General features: G+C 39.5%; 1 pseudogene; it reads right to left on the bottom strand.

Moving 5' to 3' along the window:
• Positions 1-6875: 6875 nt before the first annotated feature.
• LOC100607641 lies at positions 6876-7874 on the bottom strand (annotated as a pseudogene).
• Positions 7875-23593: the final 15719 nt, after the last annotated feature.

Here is a 23593-nt window from a genome sequence, read left to right as displayed (position 1 = left end):
CAAGAATGCTGATGTCTGGGGGCAGGAAAAGATGGATGTCTCAGCTTAGTAAGAGAGAGAAAGAATTTGCCCTTCCTCTGCCTTTTTGTTCAATTTAGGCCCTCAGTGGATTGGATACTGCCTGCCTGCATTGGTGAGGGTAGTCTTCTTTACTCAGTCTACTGATGCCGATGTTTGTCTCTTCTGGAGATAACCTCACAAACACACCCATAGATAACATTTTACCAGATATCTGGACACCTGTATTAATCAGGGGGACAGAACTAATAGGATAGACGTATATATTAAAGGGAGTTTATTAAGGAGAATTGACTCACACGATCAGAAGGTAAAGTCCCACGATAGGCTGTCTGCAGGTTGAGGAGTAAGGAAGCCAGTGGTGGATTACTCTGAGTCCCAAAACCTCAAAAGTAGGGAAGCTGACAGTGCAACAGCCTTCAGTCTGTGGCCAAAGGCCCCAGAGCCCCTGGCAAACCACTGGTGTAAGTCTAAGAGTCCAAAAGCTGAAGAACTTTGAGTCTGATGTTCGAGGGCAGGAAGCATCCAACACAGGAGAAAGGTGAAGGTCGGAACGCTCAGCAAGTCTGCTCTTTCCAACTTCTGCCTGTTTTATTCTAGCCGAATTGGCAGCTGATTAGATGGTGCCCACCCAGAGTGAGGGTGTGTCTGCCTCTCCCAGTCCACTGACTCAAATGTTTATCTCCTTTGACATCACCCTCACAGACACACCCAGGAACAATACTTTGCATCCTTCAATCCAATCAAGTTGACAGTATTAACCATCACAGCATCCGTTAGCCCAGTCAAGCTGATACGTAAAATTAACCACCACGCTGAGCTTAGAGAGCTCATCTATGCCCATGCCTTTAAATACACAGAGATATTTGCTAAATATTTATTGTTTAAAGCTGCCATGTTTAGGGATAGTTTGTCATACAGCAATAGATAACTAAGGCATTCAGTTTTTCCCCCTAGAACTAGATACCTTTGCTGTCTTCCATGTTTCTGTCAGATGTTTTCTGTTTACCCAGCAGGCTGGAAAACACTCTTGATTCAAAATGCCTAGCACAGTGCTTAATATGTAGTAGGTACTCAATATATGATAATTATCCTTTTTTTATTGTGAAAACAATATAATGTTAATAAAAAGTTTGAGAAATAGAAAAAAACCTCAACCCACCTAAGTCTTTTAAAAACTATTCTTTTAGTCCTTTCCCCTACACTTATATATATATTTTTACATAGCTGTAACTGTGTATATGGTAATTTTTCTACTTTTGTTATATTGATGTAAAATTCACCATTTTAACCATTCAAGTGTGTGATTCAGTGGTTTCCATTACATTCATAAGATTGTGTTAATGTCACTACTGTATATTCCAGAGCATTTTCATCTGCCCAAGAGGAAAACTTGTACTCATTAAGCAACCACTCTTCACTTCCCACTTTCCTCAGCCCCTGCAATCACTAATCTGCTTTCTGTCTCTATATTCTGTTTATCTATTACATTTTATGTAAATAGAATTATACAATATGTGGCTTTTTGTGTCCATTTTTTTCTCTTAGCACCTTTGCAAGGTTTATCCATGTTATAGCATGTATTGCTACTTCGTTTATTTTTTAGTGTTTTGAAAATATTGTTACTTCCCTTTTAAAAAATTATTTATTTTTATTGATGCATAATAGATGTACATTGTTTTGAGGTACATATGATAATTTAATACATGATTTGTAAATATTAAATCGGTGTAGTTAGGATATCCATCACCTTAAATATTTGTCTTTTTTATGCTAGAAACATTTGAATTATTCTCTTCTAGCTTTTTTGAAATGTACAATAGACTACTGTAGACTATAGACACCCTACTGATCTCTCTAAAAACTAGGTCTTATTTCTTCTATTAAACTATTGAATAGGTGTAAATATGTACCCGTTAACCATCTTCTTTTCATCTCCCTGTTCCCCCCACCCTACCCGGCCTCTGGTAACCACCAGTCTACTCTCTATCTTCATAAGATCTACTGTTTTACCTCCCACATATGAGTGAGAACATGCAATATCTGTCTTTCTGTGCTTGGCTTATTTCACCCAAGATAATGAACTTCAGTTCCATACATGTTGCTGCAAATGACAGGATTTCATTCTTTTTTATGGCTGGATAATATTTATACCACTTTTTCTTTATCCATTCTTCCATTGATGAGCATTTAGATCAATTCCATATTTTGGCTATTGTGAATAGTGCTTTGATAAACATGGGAGTGCATATATCTTTTTGGCATATTGATTTTCTTTCTTTTCTTTCTTTCTTTTTTTTTGAGACAGAGACTCACTTTTGTCTCCCAGGCTGGAGTGCAATGGTGCGATCTCCGCTCATTGCAACCTCCGCCTCCCTGGTTCAAGTGATTCTCCTGACTCAGCCTCATGAGTAACTGGGATCACAGGCGTGTGCCACCACACCTGGCTAGTTTTTGTATTTTTAGTAGAGATGGGGTTTTACCATGTTGGCCAGGCTGGTCTCAAACTCCTGACCTCAAATGATCCATCTGCCTCAGCCTCCCAAAGTGCTGGGATTACAGGCATGAGCTACCATGCCCTGCTGATTTTCTTTCTTTCAGATATATACCCAGTAGTGGAATTGCTGGATCATATGGTAGTTCTATTTTTAGTCTTTTGAGGAACCTCCATACTGTTTTCCGTAGTGGCTATACTAATTTACATTCTTGCCAATCGTGTATAATGGTTTCCCTTTCTTTACATCCTTGCCAGCATCAGTTATTGCTTGTCTTTTTTATAAGAACCATTTAAACTGGGGTGAGATGATATCTCATTGTAGTTTTGATATGCATTTCTCTGACGGTTAGTGATATTGAGCATTTTTTCATACACCCATTGCTATTTGTATATCATCATCTTTTTTTTTAAATTTTTATTTATTTATTTATTTATTTTTAAAAGATAAGGTCTCACCCTGTCACCCAGGCTGGAGTGCAGTGGAGTGATCATAGGTCACTGTGGCCTTGAACTCTTGGGCTCAAGTGATCCTCTCGCCTCAGCCTCCTAAGTAGCTAGGACTACTACAGGCATGGGTAATTTTTTAATTTTTTTGTTTTGTAGAGATAGGGTCTTGCTATATTTTCCAGGCTGGTCTCAAACTTCTGTCCTCAGTTGATCCTCCCATGTCAGCCTCCCTAAGTGCTGAGATTACAGGCTTGAGACACCATGTGCAGCCATGTGTGTATTCTTTTGAGAAATGTCTGTTCAGCTCTTTTGCCCATTTTCTGATCAGATTATTGTCTTTTTTTTCCTCCATTGAGTTGTTTGAGCTCCTTATATACTCTGATTATTAATCCTTTGTCAGATGGGTAGTTGGCAGATCTTTCCCCCCGTTCTGTGGGTTATTTTTGCACTTTGTTGATTGTTTCCTCTGATGTACAGAAGACTTTTATCTTGATAAAATCCCAGTTGTCTTTTTTGCTTTGGTTGCCTGTGCTTTTGAGGTCTTACACAGAAAATCTTGCCCAGACCAATGTCCTGGCACATTTCCCCAATGTTTTCTTCTATTAACACTAGTTTCATAGTTTCAGGTCTTAGACTTAAGTCTTTTATCCATTTTGATTTGATTTTTGTGTATGGTGAGAGATAGGGGTCTAGTTTGATTCCTTCTTTTTTTAAATTTCATTTTATTTTAAGTTCTGGGATACATTTGCATGATATGCAGGTTTGTTACATAGGTAAACATGTGCCATGGTGGTTTGCTGTACCTATCAACCCATCACCTAGGTGTTAAGCCCCACATGCATTAGCTGTTTATCCTGATGCTCTCCCTCCCAACGCCCCCCCAGTAGGCTCCAGTGCGTGTTGTTTCCCTCCCTGTGTCCATGTGTTCTCATTATTCAGCTCCCACTTGTACGTGCGGTATTTGGTTTTCTGTTCCTGTGTTAGTTTGCTGAAAATAATGGCTTCTAGCTCCATCCATGTCCCTGCAAAGGTCACGATCTTGTTCCTTTTTATGGCTGAAGAACATTCCATGGTGTATATGTACCACATTTTCTTTATCCAGTCCATCACTGATGGACAGTTGGGTTGATTCCATGTCTTTGCTATTGTGAATAGTGCTGCAATAAACATATGTGTGCATGTATCTTTATAATAGAATGATTTATATTCCTTTGGGTATATACTCAGTAATGGGATTGCTGGGTTAAATGGTATTTCTGGTTCTAGATCCCTGAGGAATCACCACACTGTCTTCCACAATTGTTGAACTAATTTACATTCTCACCAACAGTGTAAAAGCATTCCTGTTCCTCCACAGCCTTGCCAGCATCTGTTGTTTCTTCACTTTATAATAATTGCCATTCTGACTCATGAGATGGTATCTCATTGTGGTTTTGATTTGCATTTCTCTAATGATCAATAATGTTGAGCTTTTTTTCATAAGTTTCTTGGCCATGTAAATGTCTTCTTTTGAGAAGTGTCTGTTCATGTCCTTTGCCTAATTTTTGATGGGGTTTTTTGTTGTTTTCTTGTAAATTTGTTTAAGTTCCTTGTAGATTCTGGATAGTAGACCTTTGTCAGTGGGATAGATTGCAAACATTTTCTCCCATTCCATAGGTTGTCTGTTCACTGTGATGATAGTTTCTTTTGCTGTGCAGAAGCTCTTTCATTTAATTAGGTCCTATTTGTCAATTTTTGCTTTCGTTGCAATTGCTTTTGATGTTTTGTCATGAAATCTTTGTTTATGTCCTGAATGGTATTGCCTAGATTTTTTTCTAGGGTTTCTATAGTGTTTGGTTTTACATTTAAGTCTTTAATCCATCTTTAGTTAATTTTTGTATGAATTATAAAGAAAGGGTCCAGTTTCAATTTTCTGCATGTGGCTAGCCAATTTTCCCAGCACCATTTATTAAATAGGGAATCCTTTCCCCATTGCTTGTTTTTATCAGGTTTGTTAAATATCAGATGATTGTAGATGTATGGCCTTATTTCTGAGATCTCTATTCTGCTCCATTGGTCTATGTGTCTGTTTTGGTACCGGTTCTATGCTGTTTTGGTTACTATTGCCTTGCAGTATAGTTTGAAGTTGGGTAACATGATGCCTCCAGTTTTGTTCTTTTTGCTTAGGATTGTCTTGGCTATATGGGGTCTTTTTTGGTTCCATAAGAATTTTAAAGTAGTTTTTTTCTAATTTTGTGAAAAACACCAATGGTAGTTTAGTGGGAATAGCATTGAATCTATAAATTACTTTGGGTAGTATGGCCATTTTCATGATATTGATTCTCCCTATCCATGACCATGGAATGTTTTTCCATTTGTTTGTGTCTTGTCTTATTTCATTGAGCAGTGGTTTGTAGTTCTCCTTGAAGAGGTCCTTCACATCCCTTTTTAGCTGTATTCCTAAGTATTTTATTTGTAGCAGTTGTGAATGGGAGTTCACTCATGATTTGGCTGGCTGTTTGTCTATTGTTGGTGTATAGGAATGCTTGTGATTTTTGCACATTGATTTTGTATCCTGAGACTTTGCTGAAGCTGCTTATCAGCTTAAGGAGCTTTTGGGCTGAGACAATGGGATTTTCTAAATATAGGATTATGTTGTCTGCAGAGACAGTTTAACTTCCTCTCTTCCTATTTGAATACCTTTTATTTCCTTCTCTTGCCTGATTGCCCTGGCCAGAACTTCCATACTATGTTGAATAGGAGTGGTGAGAAAGAGAGAGGGCATCCTTGTTTTGTGCCAGGTTTCAAGGGGAATGCTTCTAGCTTTTGCCTATTTAATATGATATTGGCTGTGGGTTTGTCAGAAATGGCTGTTAATATTTTGAGATGTGTTCCATCAATTCCTTGTTTATTGAGAGTTGTTAACATGAAGGGATGTTAAATTTTATCAAAGGCCTTTTCTGCATCTGTTGAGATAATTGCGTGGCTTTTGTCTTTAGTTCTGTTTATGTGATGAATTACATTTATTGATTTGTGTATGTTGAACCAGCCTTGCATCCCAGGGATAAAGCTGACTTGATCATGGTGGATAACCTTTTTGATGTGCTGCTGGATTTGGTTTGCCAATATTTTACTGAGGACTTTTGCATCAATGTTCATCAGGGATATTGGCCTGAAATTTTCTTTTTTTGTTGTATCTGTGCCAGGTTTTGGTATCAGGATGATGCTGGCCTCATAAAATGAGTTAGAGAAAAGTCCCTCCTTTTCAGTTGTCTGGAATAATTTCAGAAGGAATGGTACCTGCTCCTCTTTGAACCTCTGGTCGAATTTGGCTGTAAATCTATCTGGTCCTGGGCTTTTTTTTTTTTTTTTTTGGTTGGTAGCTATTTATTACTGCCTCAATTTCAGAACTTGTTATTGGTCTATTCAGGGATTCGAATTCTTCTTGGTTTAGTCTTGAGATGGTGTATGTGTCCAGGAATTTATCAATTTCTTCTAGATTTTCTAGTTTATTTGCGTAGAGGTGTTTATAGTATTCTCTGATGGTTGGTTGTATTTCTGTGGAGTCATTGGTGATATCTCCTTCATCATTTTTTATTGTGTCTATTTGATTCTTCTCTCTCTTCTTTTTCATTAGTCTAGCTAGCAGACTATCAATTTTTTTTTTACAATCATTATTTATTATTATTTATCTTTACATCCTCAGTGTTGGCAGAGTTTCTGGTGCTTGACAAACATTTGTTCAGATCAGATAAGTGGAAAAAACTGTCATTTGCCTGTTCAAGCCATGCTTTTCTGTGATTTTCTGATCCTAGTTGAACATACAGAAATAAATGTCTAAAACAGCACCTTGATTCTGGCCTACAACAGGACGAAGTTCACTGTGATCTCAGATAAGCTTGGCTAAAATAGGACTTGAGTGGAGATGTCACACTTCAGTGAAGAAAGAGAATCCCCTGTGTAATCTCACCACGAGATTCAACCTCAATATTCTGCATCGAAGGGATAGTCCTCCAAATGAGAGGATTGCAACATGTTACAGGCCCTCCAGTTTCTGTTGAAGCTGAGTATGGTTGCCATCTCCTCATCATTCAATTTAAAGTCAAAGACCTGAATGTTCTCAACAATGCGTGCTGGTGTCACAGACCTGGGGATCACAATCACATTCCTCTGGATATGGAAACGGATCAGAACCTGGGCTGTGGTTTTTTGTGCTTTGCAGCAATCTCCTTAATCTTGGGATCCTCCAGCAGGGAAGGGTCCTCTGGCTTGGCCCAAGGTCTATCCGGAGAGCCTAGCGGGCTGTAGGCCATAATGGTGATGCCCTTGGAGTGGCATTACTGGATCAGTTTCTCCTGCGTGAGGTATGGGTGACACTCAACCTGGTTAGTCACTGGTTCATATTTCAGTCCAGGTTTGTTCAAGAGCCTCTCTATCTGGAAGTGGTTGAAATTGGAGACCCTAAGGGCTTTCACCAGCCCCTCATCCACCAGCTCCTCCATGGCCTTCCAGGCATCCAAGAACATTGCTTTTCCACCGGTCATATTACCTTTATCATCTTTGGGGAAAAAATCATCCCCAGACTTGTATCCCTGTGCCAGTGAATAAGATAGACGTCCAGATAGCTCAGCTTCAGATCCTTGAGGATCTTCTCAAAGGCTTTCCTCACAAGGGGTCTCTCAAAGAAAGTGGGCCACAACTTGTTGATGATGAAGAGGTCCTCCTGCTTTACAGCCTTCTCTTGGATCTTCTCTTGGATAGCTTCCCCCACCTCATGTTCATTCTGATAGACATAGGCACAGTCATTGTGGTGATATCCTGCATCAATGACCACCTTCACCACTTCTTTCACTTTGCCGAGAGGAGACTTCCAAGTGCCCAGGCCCACAATGGGCATCTTGGCTTTGGTACTGAGCTCCATAAAGATGGCCATGGTTGGTGCAGAAATGATTCTGAGTGAGCACTAGAAGTCTCATGTCCTGCTGTGTCCAGAGTTGGTTCCTTCTGGTGGGTTCTTGGTCTTGCTGACTTCAAGAATGAAGCCACGGACCTTTGTGGTGAGTGTCACAGCTCTTAAAGATGGTGTGTCTGGAGTTTATTCCTTCAGATGTGTCCAGAGTTTCTTCCTTCTGGTGGGTTCATAGTCTCACTGACTTCAAGATGAGGCCGCGGACCTTCACGGCGAGTGTTACAGCTCTTAAAAGGTGGTGCAGACTGAAAGAGTGAGCAGCAGCAAGATTTATTGTGAAGAGTGAAAGAACAAAGCTTCCACAGCATGGAAGGGGACCTGAGCGGGTTGCCCATGGTCTATCTATTTTATTAATTTTTTTCAAAAAACCAGCTCCTGGATTCATTAATTTTTTTTGAAGGGTTTTTCATGTCTCTGTCTCCTTCAGTTCCACTCTGATCTTAGTTATTTCTTGTCTTGCTAGCTTTTGGATTTGTTTGCTCCTGCCTCTCTATATCTTTTATTTGTGATGTTAGGGTGTCAATTCGAGATCTTTCTTGCTTTCTGATGTGGGCATTTAGTGCTATAAATTTCCCTTTTAACACTGCTTTAGCTGCATCCCAGAAATTCTGGTACATTGTCTCTTTTTTTCTCATTGGTTTCAAAGAACTTCTTGATTTCTCTCTTAATTTCATTATTTACCTAGGAGTCCTTCAGGAGCAGGTTGTTCAATTTCCATGTAGTTGTGTGGTTTTGAGTCACTTTCTTAATCTTGAGTTCTAATTTGATTGCACTATGGTCTGAGAGACTGTTTGTTATGATTTCAGTTCTTTTGCATTTGCTGAGGAGTGTTTTACTTCCAATTATGTGATCAATTTTAGAGTATGTGCCATGTGGCACTGAGAAGAATGTATATTCTGTTTTCTTTGGATGGAGAGTTCTGTAGATATCCATCAGGTCCACTTGATCCAGAGCGGAGTTCAAGTTTTGAATATCCTTGTTAATATTCTGTCTCGATGATCTGTGTAATATTGACAGTGGGGTGTTAAAGTCTCCCACTATTATTGTGTGGTAGTCTTAGTCTCTTTGTAGGTCTCTAGGAACTTGTTTTATGAATCTGGGTGTTTCTGTATAGGGTGCATATATATTTAGAATTGTTAGTTCTCGTTGAATTAATCCCTTTACCATTATGTACTGCCCTTGTCTTTTTTGATCTTTGTTGGTTTAAGGTCTGTTTTGTCAGAAAGTAGGATTGCAACCCCTGCTTTTGTTTTGCTTTCCATTTGCTTGTTAAATATTCCTCCATCCCTTTATTTTGAGCCTATGTGTGTCTTTGCACATGAGATGGGTCTCTTGAAGACAGCACACCAATTCATTTTGACTCTATTCAATTTGCCAGTCTGTGTATTTTAATTGGGGCATTTTGCCTATTTACATTTAAGGTTAAAATTGTTATGTGTGAATTTGATTGTGTAATAATGATGCTAGCTGCTTATTTTGCAGACTACTTGATGCAGTTTCTTCAAAGTGTCATTGGTTTTTGCACTTCAGTGTGTTTTTGCAGTGGCTGGTACTGGTTTTTCCTTTCCATATTTAGTGCTTTTTTCAGGAGCTCTTGCAAGGTAGGCCTGGCAGTGACAAATTCCCTCAACATTTGCTTGTTTGAAAAATATTTTATTTCTCCTTTGCTTACAAACTTAGCTTGGCTGGATATGAAATTCTGGGTTGGAAATTCTTTTCTTTAAGAATGTTGAATATTGGCCCACACTCTTTACTGGCTTGTAGGGTTTCTGCTGAGAGGTCCGCTGTTAGTCTGATGGGATTCCTTTTGTAGGTGACCTGGCCTTTTTCTCTGGCTGCCCTTAACATTTTTTCCTTCATTTTGACCTTGGAGAATCTGATGGTTATGTTTCTTGGGGTGATCTTCTCATGGAGTATCTTGCTGGGGTTCTCTGTATTTCCTGAATTTGAATGTTGGCCTGTTTTGCTAGGTTAGAGAAGTTCTCCTGGATGATATCCTGAAGTGTGTTTTCCAACTTGATTCCATTCTTTGTCTCTTTCAGGTACTCCAATAAATCATAGGTTTGATCTTCTTATGTAGTCCCATAGTTCTCAGAGGTTTTATTTGTTCATTTTCATTCTTTTTTCCATAATCTTGTCTTCCTGCTCTGTTTCAGCAAGATAGTCTTCAAGCTCTGATATTCTTTCTTCTGCTTCATTGATTCAGCTATCGATACTTGTATCACAAAGTTCTCGTGCTATCTTTTTCAACTCCATCAGGTCATATTGTTCCTCTCTAAACTGGTTATTCTATTTAACAGCTCCTGTAACCTTTTATCATGGTTCTTAGCTTCTTTGCATTAGGTTAGAACATGCTCCTTTGGTTCAGTGAAGTTTGTTATTACACACTGTCTGAAGCCTACTTCTGTCAATTCATCCATCTCAGCCTCTGCCCAGTTCTGTGCCCTTGCTGGAGAGGTGTTGTGATCATTTGGAGGGGAAGAGGCACTCTGGCTTTTTAAGTTTTCAGCGTTTTTTCGTTGATTCTTTCTCATCTTCATGAGTTGTCTAGTTTCAATCTTTGAGGCTGCTGACCTTTGGATGGGTTTTTGTGAAGACCTTTTTGTTGATGCTGTTGTTGCTTTCTGTTTGTTTGTTTTTCTTTTAACAGGCCCCTCTTCTGTGGGGCTGCTGTGGTTTGCTGGGGTTTCACTTCAGGCCCTATTCACCTGGGTCCCTCTCGCACCTGGAGGTGTTACCTAAGGAGGCTGGAGAACAGCAAAGATGGGAGCCTGCTCCTTCCTCTGGGATCTCTGTCCTAAAGGGGCACTGACCTGATGCCAAGAGAAATGCTCATGTATAAGGTGTCTGGTGACCCCTGTTGGGGGGCATGGGATCCAGGACCCACTTAATAAAGCACGCTGGCTGCCCCTTGGTGGAGGGGGTGTGCTGCACTGGGGGGAAACCCATTCGTCTGGTCTGCTCAGATTCCTCAGAGCTAGCAGAAGGAAAGACGAAGTCTGCTGGTCCATGGAGACCATGGCCACTCCACCCCCTAGGGGCTCAGGCCCAGGGAGAGCACAGTTCTGTCCCTAAGCCCCCGGCTAGAGTTGCTGAAGTTCCTGCAGGGAGGTCCTGCCCAGTGAGGAGGGATGTGTCAGGGTCTGGCCTAAAGAGGCAATCTGGCTGTGATCTGCCATAGGCGGTGTGCTGTGCTGTGGGGAATACCTCTTGGGTCCAAGCCATCTAGTTTCCCCAGCACCAGCAGGGGAAAAATGGCGGTCTGCACCTGCAGTGATAGCTGCTGCCCTTCTCCTGCCGGCCCCCGCCCCCGCTGCTTCCCCGGAGTTTAGTCATTTTAGGCAGCTGCATGATGGCTGCTGTCTCTTCCCCGTGGAGCTCAGTTGTCTTAGGCAGACTCCAGCTGATTGGCTATTGAAAATCTGCACAGCTCTGTGGTTGGGACCCAAGGCCCTGGTGGTGGCATGGGCTCATGAGTGGGATCTCCTGATCTTCAGGTTGCACAGATCCATGGAAAAAGCATGGTTTCCCAGGCTGGGTAGCACGACTGCTCACCACCTCCCTTGGCTGCAGGTGGGGGCTCCCTTTGTCCCATGTGGCTCTCAGGTGGGCTGAGGCACCACTCTGCTTTTCTTTGCTCTCCATGGGTCACACCAAACACCTAGTCAGTCCTGATGATAGAATGTGGATACCTTAGTTAATGATGCAGGATTTGCATGCTGTTTTGGTTCTTCTTGGTGGGAGCCTCCCACTGTAGCTGTTTCTAGTTAGCCATCTCAGCTCCGCCCCACTTCCTCAGTTTCATTCTTGTGCATATAGTTATCCCGTTGTCCCAGCATCATTTATTGAAGAGACTGTCCTTTTCCCACTGTATGTTCTTAGTAACTTTGTTGAAGATGAGCTGGCTGTAAATGCATAAATTTATATGTGGGTTCTCTATTCTGTTCCATTGGTCTGTGTCCCTGTTTATGCTAGGACCATGCTGATTTTGTTACTATAGCTTTGTAGTAAATTTTGAAGTCAGGAAGTGGGATGCTTCCAGCTTTGTTGTTTTTCCTCAGGATGTCTTTGGCTATTTGGGGGCTTTTGTGTTTCCATGTAAATTTTTGAATTGTTTTTTCTATTTCTGTGAAGAATGTCATTGGTATTTTGATAGAGGTTGCATTGAATCTGTAAATTGCTTGGTGCAGTATTGTCATTTTAATGATATTATTTCTTCCAATCCATGAACATGGAATATCTTTCTATTTTTTGTGTCCTCTTCAATTTCTTTCATCAGTGTCTTATGGTTTTCTTTGTATAAATCTTTCACTTCCTTGGTTCAACTGATTTCTAGGTATTTTATATTCTTTGTAGATATTATAAATGGGGTTGGTTTCTTAATTTCTTTTTCAGATTTTTTGCTTTTGACATATATAAAGTTACTGATTTTTGTATGTTGATTCAGTACTCTGAAGCTTTACTGAATTTATCACTTCTAACAGTTTTTTTCATGGAGTCTTCAGGTTTTTTTAAAGTATAAAATTATGTCATCTGTGATTAAGGATAATTAGCTTCTTCCTTCCCAGTTTGGATGCCCTTTATTTCTTTGTTTTGCCTAATTGCTGTAGCCAGGAATTCCAGGACTATGTTGAATAAAAGTGGTGAAAGTGGGCATCCTTGTCTTGTTCCACATCTTAGAGGATCAAGACTTTTTTCCTCTTCAGTAGAGTATTAGCTGTGGGTTTGTCAAGCATGGCCTTCATTATTTTGAGATATGCTCCTTCTAGATCCAGTTGCGTGAGGGGGTTTTTATTGTAAAGGGATGTTCAGTTTTATTGAATGCTTTTTTCTATGTCTTGAGATTATCATATGGTTTTTGCTCTTCATTCTGTTAATGTGGTATATCATGTTGATTGCATTTGTTGAACCATCCTTGCATCCCTGGGATAAATTCCACTTGATCGTGGTGAATTATCTTTTTAACGTGTTGTTAAATTTGTTACTATTTTGTGGAGGATTTTTACATCTAGGTTTGTCAGTGATATTGATCTGTAGTTTTCTTTTCTGTATGTGTCCTTGTTTGGTTTTGGTATCAGGGTAATGCTAACCTCATATAATGAGTTTGGAAGTATGCCCTCCTTTCCAGTTTTTTTTTTTTTTTTTTTTTAAAGAATTTGAGTATAATTGGTAATTGTTCTTTAAATGGTTGGTAGAATACAGCAGTGAAGCTATCAGGTCCTGGGCTTTTGTTTGATGGGAAGCTTCTTACTACAGCTTTGATGTCATTACTCATTATTGCTTTACTAAAGGTTTTCTATTACTTCATGGTTCAATCTTTGTAGGTTGTATCTGTCCAGGAATTTATTCATTTCTTGTAGGTTTTCCAATTTGTTGGCATATGGTTGTTCATAATTGTCTTTAATTATTCTTTGTATTTCTGTGGTCTCAGGTGTTATGTCTCTTTTTTCATTTCTGATTTTATTTGGATCTCCTCATTTTTTTAAAAAAATTTAACTTTTAAGTTCAGAGGTACATGTGCACATTTGTTACATAGGTAAACTTGTATCATGGGAGTTTGTTGTACAGATTATTTCATCACCCAGGTATTAAGCCTAATACCCATTATTTTTCCTTATCCTCTCCCTCCCAAACGCCACCTCTCAATAGACCCTAGTGTATGTTGTTTTCCTCTATGTGTCCATGTGTTCTCATCGTTTAACTTGCACTTATAAGTGAGAACATGCAGTATTTGGTTTTCTGTTCCTGTGTTAGTTTGCTAAGGATTATGGCCTCCAGCTCCATCCATGTTCCTGCAAAGGACATATTTCATTCCTTTTTTCTGGTGGCATAGTATTCCATAGTGTATATATATATCATTTTCTTTTTTCTTTTCTTTCTTTCTTTCTTTCTTTTCTTTCTTTTTTTTTTTTTGAGATGGAGTCCCACTCTGTCACCCAGACTGGAGTGCAGTGGCACAATCTTGGCTTACTACAACTTCTGACTCCCAGGTTAAAGGGATTCTCTTGCCTCAGCCTCATGAGTAGCTGGGATTACAGGTGCCCACCACCACGCCTGGCTAATTTTTTTTGTATTTTCAGTAGAGATGGGATTTTTGACATGTTGGCTAGGCTGGTCTCGAACTCCTGACCTCATGATCTGCCCACTTCAGCCTCCCAAAGTGCTGGGATTACAGGTGTGAGCCACTGCGCCTGGCCTTCACATTTTCTTTATCTATTCTACCACTGTTGGGCATTTAGGTTGATTCTATGTCTTTGCTCTTGTGAATAGTGCTGCGATGAACATATGCATGTATGTGTCTTTATAATAGAATGATTTATATTCCTTTGGCTATATATCCAGGAATGAGATTGCTAGGTCAAATGGTATTTCTGTTTTTCAGTCTTTGAGGAATTGCCACACTGTCTTCCACAATGGTTGAACTGATTTACACTCCCAGCAAGAGTGTATAAGTGTTCCTTTTTCTCTGCAACCTTACCAGCACCTATTATTTTTTGACTTTTTAATAATAGCCATTCTGACTGGTATCTGGATGGTATTCTGGATGGTATCTCATTGTGGTTTTGATTTGAATTTCTCTAATGATTAGTGATGCTGAGCCTTTTTCATATGATTGTGGGCCACAAGTGTGTTTCTTTTGAAGTGTTCATGTCCTTTGCCCAAATTTTAATGGGGTTGTTTTTTTCTTGTAAATTATAGATGCTATCTATTAGACCTTTCTCAGTTGCATAGTTTGGAAAAAATTTCTCCCATTCTGTAGGTTGTCTATTCACTCTGTTGATAGTTTCATTTGCTGTGCAGAAGCTCTTAGTTTAATTGGATCCCATTTTTCAAGTTTTGCTTTTGTTGCAATTACTTTTGGTGTATTCATCATGAAATCTTTGCCCATTCCTATGTCCAGAGTGGTATTGTGTAGGTTGTCTTCCAGGGTTTTTATAGTTTTGGGTTTTACATTTAAGTCTTTGATTCTTCTTGGGTTAATCTTTGTAAATGGTCTAAGGAAGGGGTCCAGTTTCAATCTTCTGTATATGGCTAGCGAGTTACCCCAGCACCATTTATTGAATAGGGAATCCTTTCCCCATTGCTTGCTTTTGTCAGGTTTATTGAAAATCAGGTGGTTGTAGGTGTGCAGCTTTATTTCTGTGTTCTCTGTTCTGTTCCATTGGTCTGTGTATCTGTTTTTGTTCCAGTACCCTGCCGTTTTGGTTACTGTAGCCCTGTAGTATACTTTGAAGTCAGGTAGTGTGATGCCTCCAGCTTTGTTGTTTTTGCTCAGGATTGTCTTGGCTATTCAGGCTCTTTTGGGGCTCCGTGAGTTTTAAAACAGTTTTTTCTAGTTGTTTGAAGAACTAGAAAAATGGTAGTTTAATAGGAATAGCATTGAATTTATGAATTGCTTTGGGCAGTATAGCTATTTGAACAACATTGTTTCTTCCTATCCATGAGCATGAAATGTTTTTCCATTTGTTTGTGTCATCTCTGATTTCTCTGAGCAGTGTTTTGTAGTTCTCCTTATAGAGATCTTTCACTTTGCTGTTTAGTTGTATTCCTATGTATTTTATTTTTTGTGTGGCAATTGTGAATGGAATTGCATTCCCGATTTGGCTCTCAGCTTGACTGTTATTGGTGTATAGGAATGTTAGTCATTTTTGCACATTAATTTTGTGTCCTGAGACTTTGCTAAAGTTATTTATCAGCTTAAAAAGCTTTTGGGCTGAGACTATGGGGTTTCTTAGATACAAAATCATGTCATCTGCAGACAGATACTTTGACTTCCTCCCTTCTTATTTGGATGCTTCTTTCTCTTGCCTGATTGTCCTGTTCAGGACTTGCCATACTATGTTGAATAGGAGTGGTGAGAGAGGGCTTCCTTGTCTTGTGCTGGTTTTCAAGGGGAATGCTTTCAGCTTTTGCCCATTGAGTATGATATTGGCTGTGGGTTTGTCATAGATGGCACTTATTATTTTGAGGTATGTTCCTTCAATACCTAGTTTACTGAGTTTTTAACATGAAGAAGTGTTGAATTTTGTCAAAAGCCTTTTCTGCATCTAGTGAGATAATTGTGTGGTTTTTGTCTTTAGTTCTATTTATGTGATGAATCACATTTATTGATTTGTGTATGTTGAACCAACCTTGCATCCCAGGGATAAAGCTGCTTGTTCATGGTGGATAAGTTTTTTGATGTGCTGCTGGATTGAGTTTGCTAGTATTTTTGCATCAATGTTCATCAAGGATATTGGCCTGAAGTTTCCTTTTTTTTTTGTTGTGTCTCTGCCAGGTTTTGGTGTCAGGATGATGCAGACCTCATAAAATGAGTTAGGGGGGAGTCCCTCTTCCTCAGTTTTTTGGAATAGTTTTAGCAGGAATGGTACCAGCTCTTCTAGCTACATCTAGTAGAATTCAGCTGAGAATCTGTCTGGTCCTGAGTTTTTAGTTTTTTTTTTTTTTTTTTTTTTTTTTTTGGTTAGTAGCCTGTTTATTACTGATTCAATTTCAGAACTTGTTATTGGTCTGTTCAGGGATTCAATTTTTTTTCTGGTTCAGTCTTGGGAGGGTGTATGTGTCCAGGGATTTATCCATTTCTTCTAGATCTTCTAGTTTGTGTGCATAGAGGTGTTCATAATATTCTCTGAGGATTGTTTGTATTTCTGTGGGGTCAGTGGTAAGATCCTCCTTGTTGTTTCTGATTGTGTTTTTTTGAATCTTCTCTCTTTTCTTCATTAGTCTAGCTAGCAGTCTATTTTATTTTTTTTTGAAAACCACCTCCTGGATTTATTGATCTTTTGAATGATTTTTCCTTTCTTAGTCTCTTTCAGTTCAGTTCCGATTTTGGTTATTTCTTGTCTCCTAGTAGCTTTGGGATTTGTTTGCTCTTAGTTCTCTAGTTCTCTCAGTTGTGATGTTAGGTTGTTAACTTGAGATCTTTCTAACTTTGATGTGGGCATTTAGTGCTATAAATTTCACCTTTAACAATGCCTTAGCTGTGTCCCAGAGATTCTGGTATGTTGTATCTTTGTTCTCATTAATTTCAAGGAACTTCTTGATTTCTGCCTTATTTTCATTATTTACCTGAAAGTCATTCAGGAGCAGGTTATTCAGTTTACATGTAATTGTGTGGGTTTGAATGAATTTCTTAGTCTTGATTTCTAATTTGATTGCACTGTGGCCCAAGAGATGGTTATGATTTTAGTGCTTTTGCATTTGCTGAGGAGCATTTTACTTCTGATTATGTGATTGATTTTAGAATATGTTCCATGTGGCAATGAGAAGAATGTATATTCTGTTGCTTTTGGATGGAGACTTCTGTAGATATCTATCAGGTCTATTTGATCCAGTGCAGAGTTCAGGTCCTGAATATCATTGTTAATTTTCTGTCCCAATGATCTGTCTAATATTGTCAGTGGAATACTAAAGTCTCCCACTATCATTATGTGGAAGTATACGTTTCTTTGATGGTCTCTAGGAACCTGCTTTATTAATCTGAGCCCTCCTGTGTTGGGTGCATATAATTCAGGATGGTTATATCTTGTTGAATTGAACCCTTTACCATTATGTAATGCCCTTCTTTGTCTTTTTTGATGTTTGTTGGCTTACAGTCTGTTTTGTCAGAAACTACGATTGCAACCCCTACTTTTTTCTGTTTTCCATTTGCTTGGTAGATTTTTCTCCCTCTCTTTATTTATTTTATTAGATTTTATTTTATTATACTTTAGTTCTAGGGTACATGTGCACCACGTGCAGGTTTGTTACATAGGTATACATGTGCCATGTTGGTCTGCACCCATTAACTCATCATTTACATTAGGTATTTCTCCTGTTACTATCCCTCCCCCCACCCCCACCCCATGACAGGCCCCAGGGTATGATGTTCCCTGCCCTGTGTCCAAGTGTTCTCATTGTTCAATTCCCACCTATGAGGGAGAACATGTGGTGTTTGGTTTTCTGTCCTTATGATAGTTTGCTCAGAATGATGGTTTCCAGCTGCATCCATGTCCCTGCAAAGGACATGAACTCATCCATTTTTATGGCTGCATAGTATTCCATTGTGTATATGTGCCACATTTTCTTAATCCAGTCTATCGTTGTTGGGCATTTGGGTTGGTTCCAAGTTTTTGCTATTGTGAATAGTGCCACAATAAACATACGTGTGCATGTGTCTTTATAGTAGCATGATTTATAATCCTTTGGGTATATACCCAGTAATGGGATTGCTGAGTCAAATGCTATTTCTACTTCTAGATCCCTGAGGAATTGCCACACTGTCTTCTACAATGGTTGAACTAGTTTACACTCCTACCAACAGTGTAAAAGCGTTCCTATTTCACCACATCCTCCCCAGCATCTGTTGTTTCCTGACTTTTTAATGATTGGCATTCTAACTGGTGTGAGATGGTATCTCATTGTGGTTTTGATTTGCATTTCTCTGATGGCCAGTGATGATGAGCATTTTTTCATGTGTCTGTTGGCTGCATAAATGTCTTCTTTTGAGAAGTGTCTGTTCATATCCTTTCCCAACTTTTTGATGGGGTTGTTTGTTTTTTTCTTGTAAATTTGTTGGAGTTCTTTGTAGATTCTGGATATTAGCTCTTTGTCAGATGAGTAGATTGCAAAAATTTTCTCCCATTCTGTAGGTTGCCTGTTCACTCTGATGGTAGTTTCTTTTGCTGTGCAGAAGCTCTTTAGTTTGATTAGATCCCATTAGTCAATTTTGGCTTTTGTTGCCATTGCTTTTGGTGTTTTAGACATGAAGTCCTTGCCCATGCTTATGTCCTGAATGGTATTGCCTAGGTTTTCTTCTAGGGTTTTTATGGTTTTAGGTCTAACATTTAAGTCTTTAATCCATCTTGAATTAATTTTTGTATAAGGTGTAAGGAAGGGATCCAGTTTCAGCTTTCTACATATAGCTAGCCAATTTTCCCAGCACCATTTATTAAATAGGGAATCATTTCCCCATTTCTTGTTTTTGTCAGGTTTGTCAAAGATCAGATGGTTGTAGATATGTGGCATTATTTCTGAGGGCTCTGTTCTGTTCCATTGGTCTACATCTTTGTTTTGGTACCAGTACCATGCTGTTTTGGTTACTGTAGCCTTGTAGTATAGTTTGAAGTCAGGTAGCAGGATGCCTCCAGCCTTGTTCTTTTGGCTTAGGATTGACTTGGCAATGTAGGTTCTTTTTTGGTTCCATATGAACTTTAAAGTAGTTTTTTCCAATTCTGTGGAGAAAGTCATTGGTAGCTTGATGGGGATGGCATTGAATCTATAAATTACCTTGGGCAGTATGGCCATTTTCATGATATTGATTCTTCCTACCCATGAGCATGGAATGTTCTTCCATTTGTTTGTATCCTCTTTTATTTCATTGAGAAGTGGTTTGTAGTTCTCCTTGAAGAGGTCTTTCACGTCCCTTGTAAGTTGGATTCCTAGGTATTTTATTCTCTTTGAAGCAATTGTGAATGGGAGTTCACTCATGATTTGGCTCTGTTTGTCTGTTATTGGTGTATAAGAATGCTTATGATTTTTGCACACTGATTTTGTATCCTGAGATTTTGCTGAAGTTGCCTATCAGCTTAAGGAGATTTTGGGTTGAGACGATGGGGTTTTCTAGATATACAATCATGTCATCTGCAAACAGGGAAAATTTGACTTCCTCTTTTCCTAATTGAATACCCTTTATTTCCTTCTCCTGCCTGATTGCCCTGGCCAGAACTTCCAGCACTATGTTGAATAGGAGTGGTGAGAGAGGGCATCCCTGTCTTGTGCCAGTTTTCAAAGGGAATGCCTCCAGTTTTTGCCCATTCAGTATGATATTGGCTGTGGGTTTGTCATCGATAGCTCTTATTATTTTGAGATACGTCCCATCAATACTTAATTTATTGAGAGTTTTTAGCATGAAGGGCTGTTGAATTTTGTCAAAGGCCTTTTCTGCATTTATTGAGATAATCATATGGTTTTTGTCATTGGTTCTGTTTATATGCTGGATTATATTTATTGATTTGCATATGTTGAACCAGCCCTGCATCCCAGGGATGAAGCCCACTTGATCATGGTGGATAAGCTTTTTGACATGCTGCTGGATTCGGTTTGCCAGCATTTTATTGAGGATTTTTGCATCGATGTTCATCAGGGATATTGGTCTAAAATTCTCTTTTTTTGTTGTATCTCTGCCAGGCTTTGGTATCAGGATGATGCTGGCCTCATAAAATGAGTTAGGGAGGATTCCCTCTTTTTCTATTGATTGGAATAGTTTCAGAAGGAATAGTACCAGCTCCTCTTTGTACCTCTGGTAGAATTTGGCTGTGAATCTATCTGGTCCTGGACTTTTTTTGGTTGGTAAGCTATTAATTATTGCCTCAATTTCAGAGCCTGCTATTGGTCTATTCAGAGATTCAACTTCTTCCTGGTTTAGTCTTGGGAGGGTGTATGTGTCGAGGAATTTATCCATTTCTTCTAGATTTTCTAGTTTATTTGCATAGAGGTGTTTATAGTATTCTCTGATGGTAGTTTGTATTTCTGTGGGATCGGTGGTGACATCCCCTTTATCATTTTTTATTGCATCTATTTGATTCTTCTCTCTTTTCTTCTTTATTAGTCTTGCTAGTGGTCTATCAATTTTGTTGATCTTTTCAGAAAACCAGCCCCTGGATTCATTGAATTTTTGAAGGGTTTTTTGTGTCTCTATGTCCTTCAGTTCTGCTCTGATCTTAGTTATTTCTTGCCTTCTGCTAGCTTTTGAATGTGTTTGCTTTTGCTTCTCTAGTTCTTTTAATTTTAGAACTTTCCCGCTTTCTCTTGTGGGCATTTAGTGCTATAAATTTCCCTCTACACACTGCTTTAAATGTGTCCCAGAGATTCTGCTATGTTGTGTCTTTGTTCTCATTGGTTTCAAAGAACATCTTTATTTCTGCCTTCATTTCGTTATGTGCCCAGTAGTCATTCAGGAGCAGGTTGTTCAGTTTCCATGTATTTGAGCAATTTTGAGTGAGTTTCTTAATCCTGAGTTCTAGTTTGATTGCGCTGTGGTTTGAGAGACAGTTTGTTGTAATTTCTGTTCTTTTACATTTGCTGAGGAGTGCTTTACTTCCAACTATGTGGTCAATTTTGCAATAAGTGCGGTGTGGTGCTGAGAAGAATGTATATTCTGTTGATTTGGGGTGGAGAGTTCTGTCTATTAGGTCCACTTGGTGCAGAGCTGAGTTCAATTCCTGGATATCCTTGTTAACTTTCTGTCTCGTTGATCTGTCTAATGTTGACAGTGGGGTGTTAAAGTCTCCCATTATTATTGTGTGGGAGTCTAAGTCTCTTACTAGTTCTGTAAGGACTTGCTTTATGAATCTGGGTGCTGGGAGTCTAAGTCTTTTACTAGTTCTCTAAGGACTTGCTTTATGAATCTGGGTGCTCCTGTATTGGGTGCATGTATATTTAGGATAGTTAGTTCTTCTTGTTGAATTGACCCCTTTACCATTATGTAATGGCCTTCTTTGTCTCTTTTGATCTTTGTTGGTTTAAAGTCTGTTTTATCAGAGACTAGGATTGCAACACCGGCCTTTTTTTGTTTTTCATTTGCTTGGTAGATCTTCCTCCATCCCTTTATTTTGAGCCTATGTGTGTCTCTGCACGTGAAATGGGTTTCCTGAATGCAGCACACTGATGGGTCTTGACTCTTTATCCAGTTTGCCAGTCTGTCTCTTTTAATTGGAGCATTTAGCCCATTTACCTGTAAGGTTAATATTGTTATGTGTGAATTTGATCCTGTCATTATGATGTTAGCTGGTTATTTTGCTCGTTAGTTGATGCCATTTCTTCCTAGCCTTGATGGTGTTTACAATTTGGCATGTTTTTGCAGTGGCTGGTACCGGTTGTTCCTTTCCATGTTTAGTGCTTCTTTCAGGAGCTCTTTTAGGGCAGGCCTGTTGGTGACAAAATCTCTCAGCATTTGCTTGTGTGTAAAGTATTTTATTTCTCCTTCACTTATGAAGCTTAGTTTGGCTGGATAGGAAATTCTGCATTGAAAATTCTTTTCTTTAAGAATGTTGAATATTGGCCCCCACTCTCTTCTGGCTTGTAGAGTTTCTGCCGAGAGATCAGCTGTTAGTCTGATGGACTTCCCTTTGTGGGTAACCCGACCTTTCTCTCTGGCTGCCCTTAACATTTTTTCCTTCATTTCAACTTTGGTGAATCTGACAGTTATGTGTCTTGGAGTTGTTCTTCTTGAGGAGTATCTTTGTGGCATTCTCTGTATTTCCTGAATTTCAGTGTTGGCCTGCCTTGCTAGATTGGGGATGTTCTCCTGTATAATATCCTGCAGAGTGTTTTCCATCTTGGTTCCATTCTTCCATCACTTTCAGGTACACCAATCAGATGTAGATTTGGTCTTTTCACATAGTCCCATATTTCTTGGAGGCTTTGTTCGTTTCTTTTTATTCTTTTTTCTCTAAACCTCTGTTCTCGCTTCATTTCATTCATTTTGTCTTCCATCACTAATACCCTTTCTTCCAGTTGATTGAATTGGCTACTGAGGCTTGTGCATTCGTCACATAGTTCTCATGCCTTGGTTTTCAGCTCCATCAGGTCCTTTAAGGATTTCTCTGCCTTGGTCATTCTAGTTAGCCATTCATCTAATTTTTTTTTTCAAGGTTTTTAACTTCTTTTTCATGGGTTCGAACTTCCTCCTTTAGCTTGGAATAGTTTGATCATCTGAAGCCTTCTTCTCTCGACTCGTCAAAGTCATTCTCCTCCCAGCTTTGTTCTATTGCTGGTGAGGAGCTGCATTCGTTTGGAGGAGGAGAGGCACTCTGATTGTTAGAGTTTCCAGATTTTCTGCTCTGTTATTTCCCCGTCTTTGTGGTTTTATCTACCTTTGGTCTTTGATGATGGTGACGTACAGATGGGGTTTTGGTGTGGATGTCCTTTTTGTTGATGTTGCTATTCCTTTCTGTTTGTCAGTTTTCCTTCTAACAGTCAGGTCCCTCAGCTGCAGGTCTGTTGGAGTTTGCTGGAGGTCCACTCCAGACCCTGTTTACCTGGGTATCACCAGCAGAGGCTGCAGAACAGCAAATATTGCAGAACAGCAAATATCGCTGCCTGATCCTTCCTCTGGAAGCTTTGTCCCAGAGGGACACCCGCCTGTATGAGGTGTCTGTCAGCCCCTCCTGGTGTTGTGTTGTTTTCTGTTTGTTTCCTTTTAACAGTCAGTTCACTCTTCTGTTGGGCTGCTGTGGTTTGCTGGGGGTCCACTCCAGACCCTAGTTGCCTTCGTTTTCTTCATACCTGGAAGTATCACCAATGAAGGCTGTGAAACAACAAAGATAGCAGCCTGCTCCTTCTTCTGGAAGCTCTGTCCCAGTGGGGGTACTGACATATTGCTGTTCCTAATGTGCCTGTAGGAGGTGTCTTTGTAGCAGCATGATTTATACTCCTTTGGGTATATACCCAGTAATGGGATGGCTGGGTCAAATGGTATTTCTAGTTCTAGATCCTTGAGGAATCACCACACTGTCTTCCACAACGGTTGAACTAGTTTACAGTCCCACCAACAGTGTAAAAGTGTTCCTGTTTCTCCACATCTTCTCCAGCACCTGTTGTTTCCTGCCTTTTTAATGATCACCATTCTAACTGGTGTGAAATGGTATCTCATTGTGGTTTTGATTCGCATTTCTCTTTTGGCCAGTGATGATGAGCATTTT

This window comes from Nomascus leucogenys, chromosome 18 (assembly GCF_006542625.1).
Source record: "Nomascus leucogenys isolate Asia chromosome 18, Asia_NLE_v1, whole genome shotgun sequence".
Lineage (NCBI taxonomy): Eukaryota > Metazoa > Chordata > Mammalia > Primates > Hylobatidae > Nomascus > Nomascus leucogenys.
The sequence above is the reverse complement of the archived record's forward strand: the minus strand, read 5'-3'. Positions and strand labels throughout refer to the sequence as shown.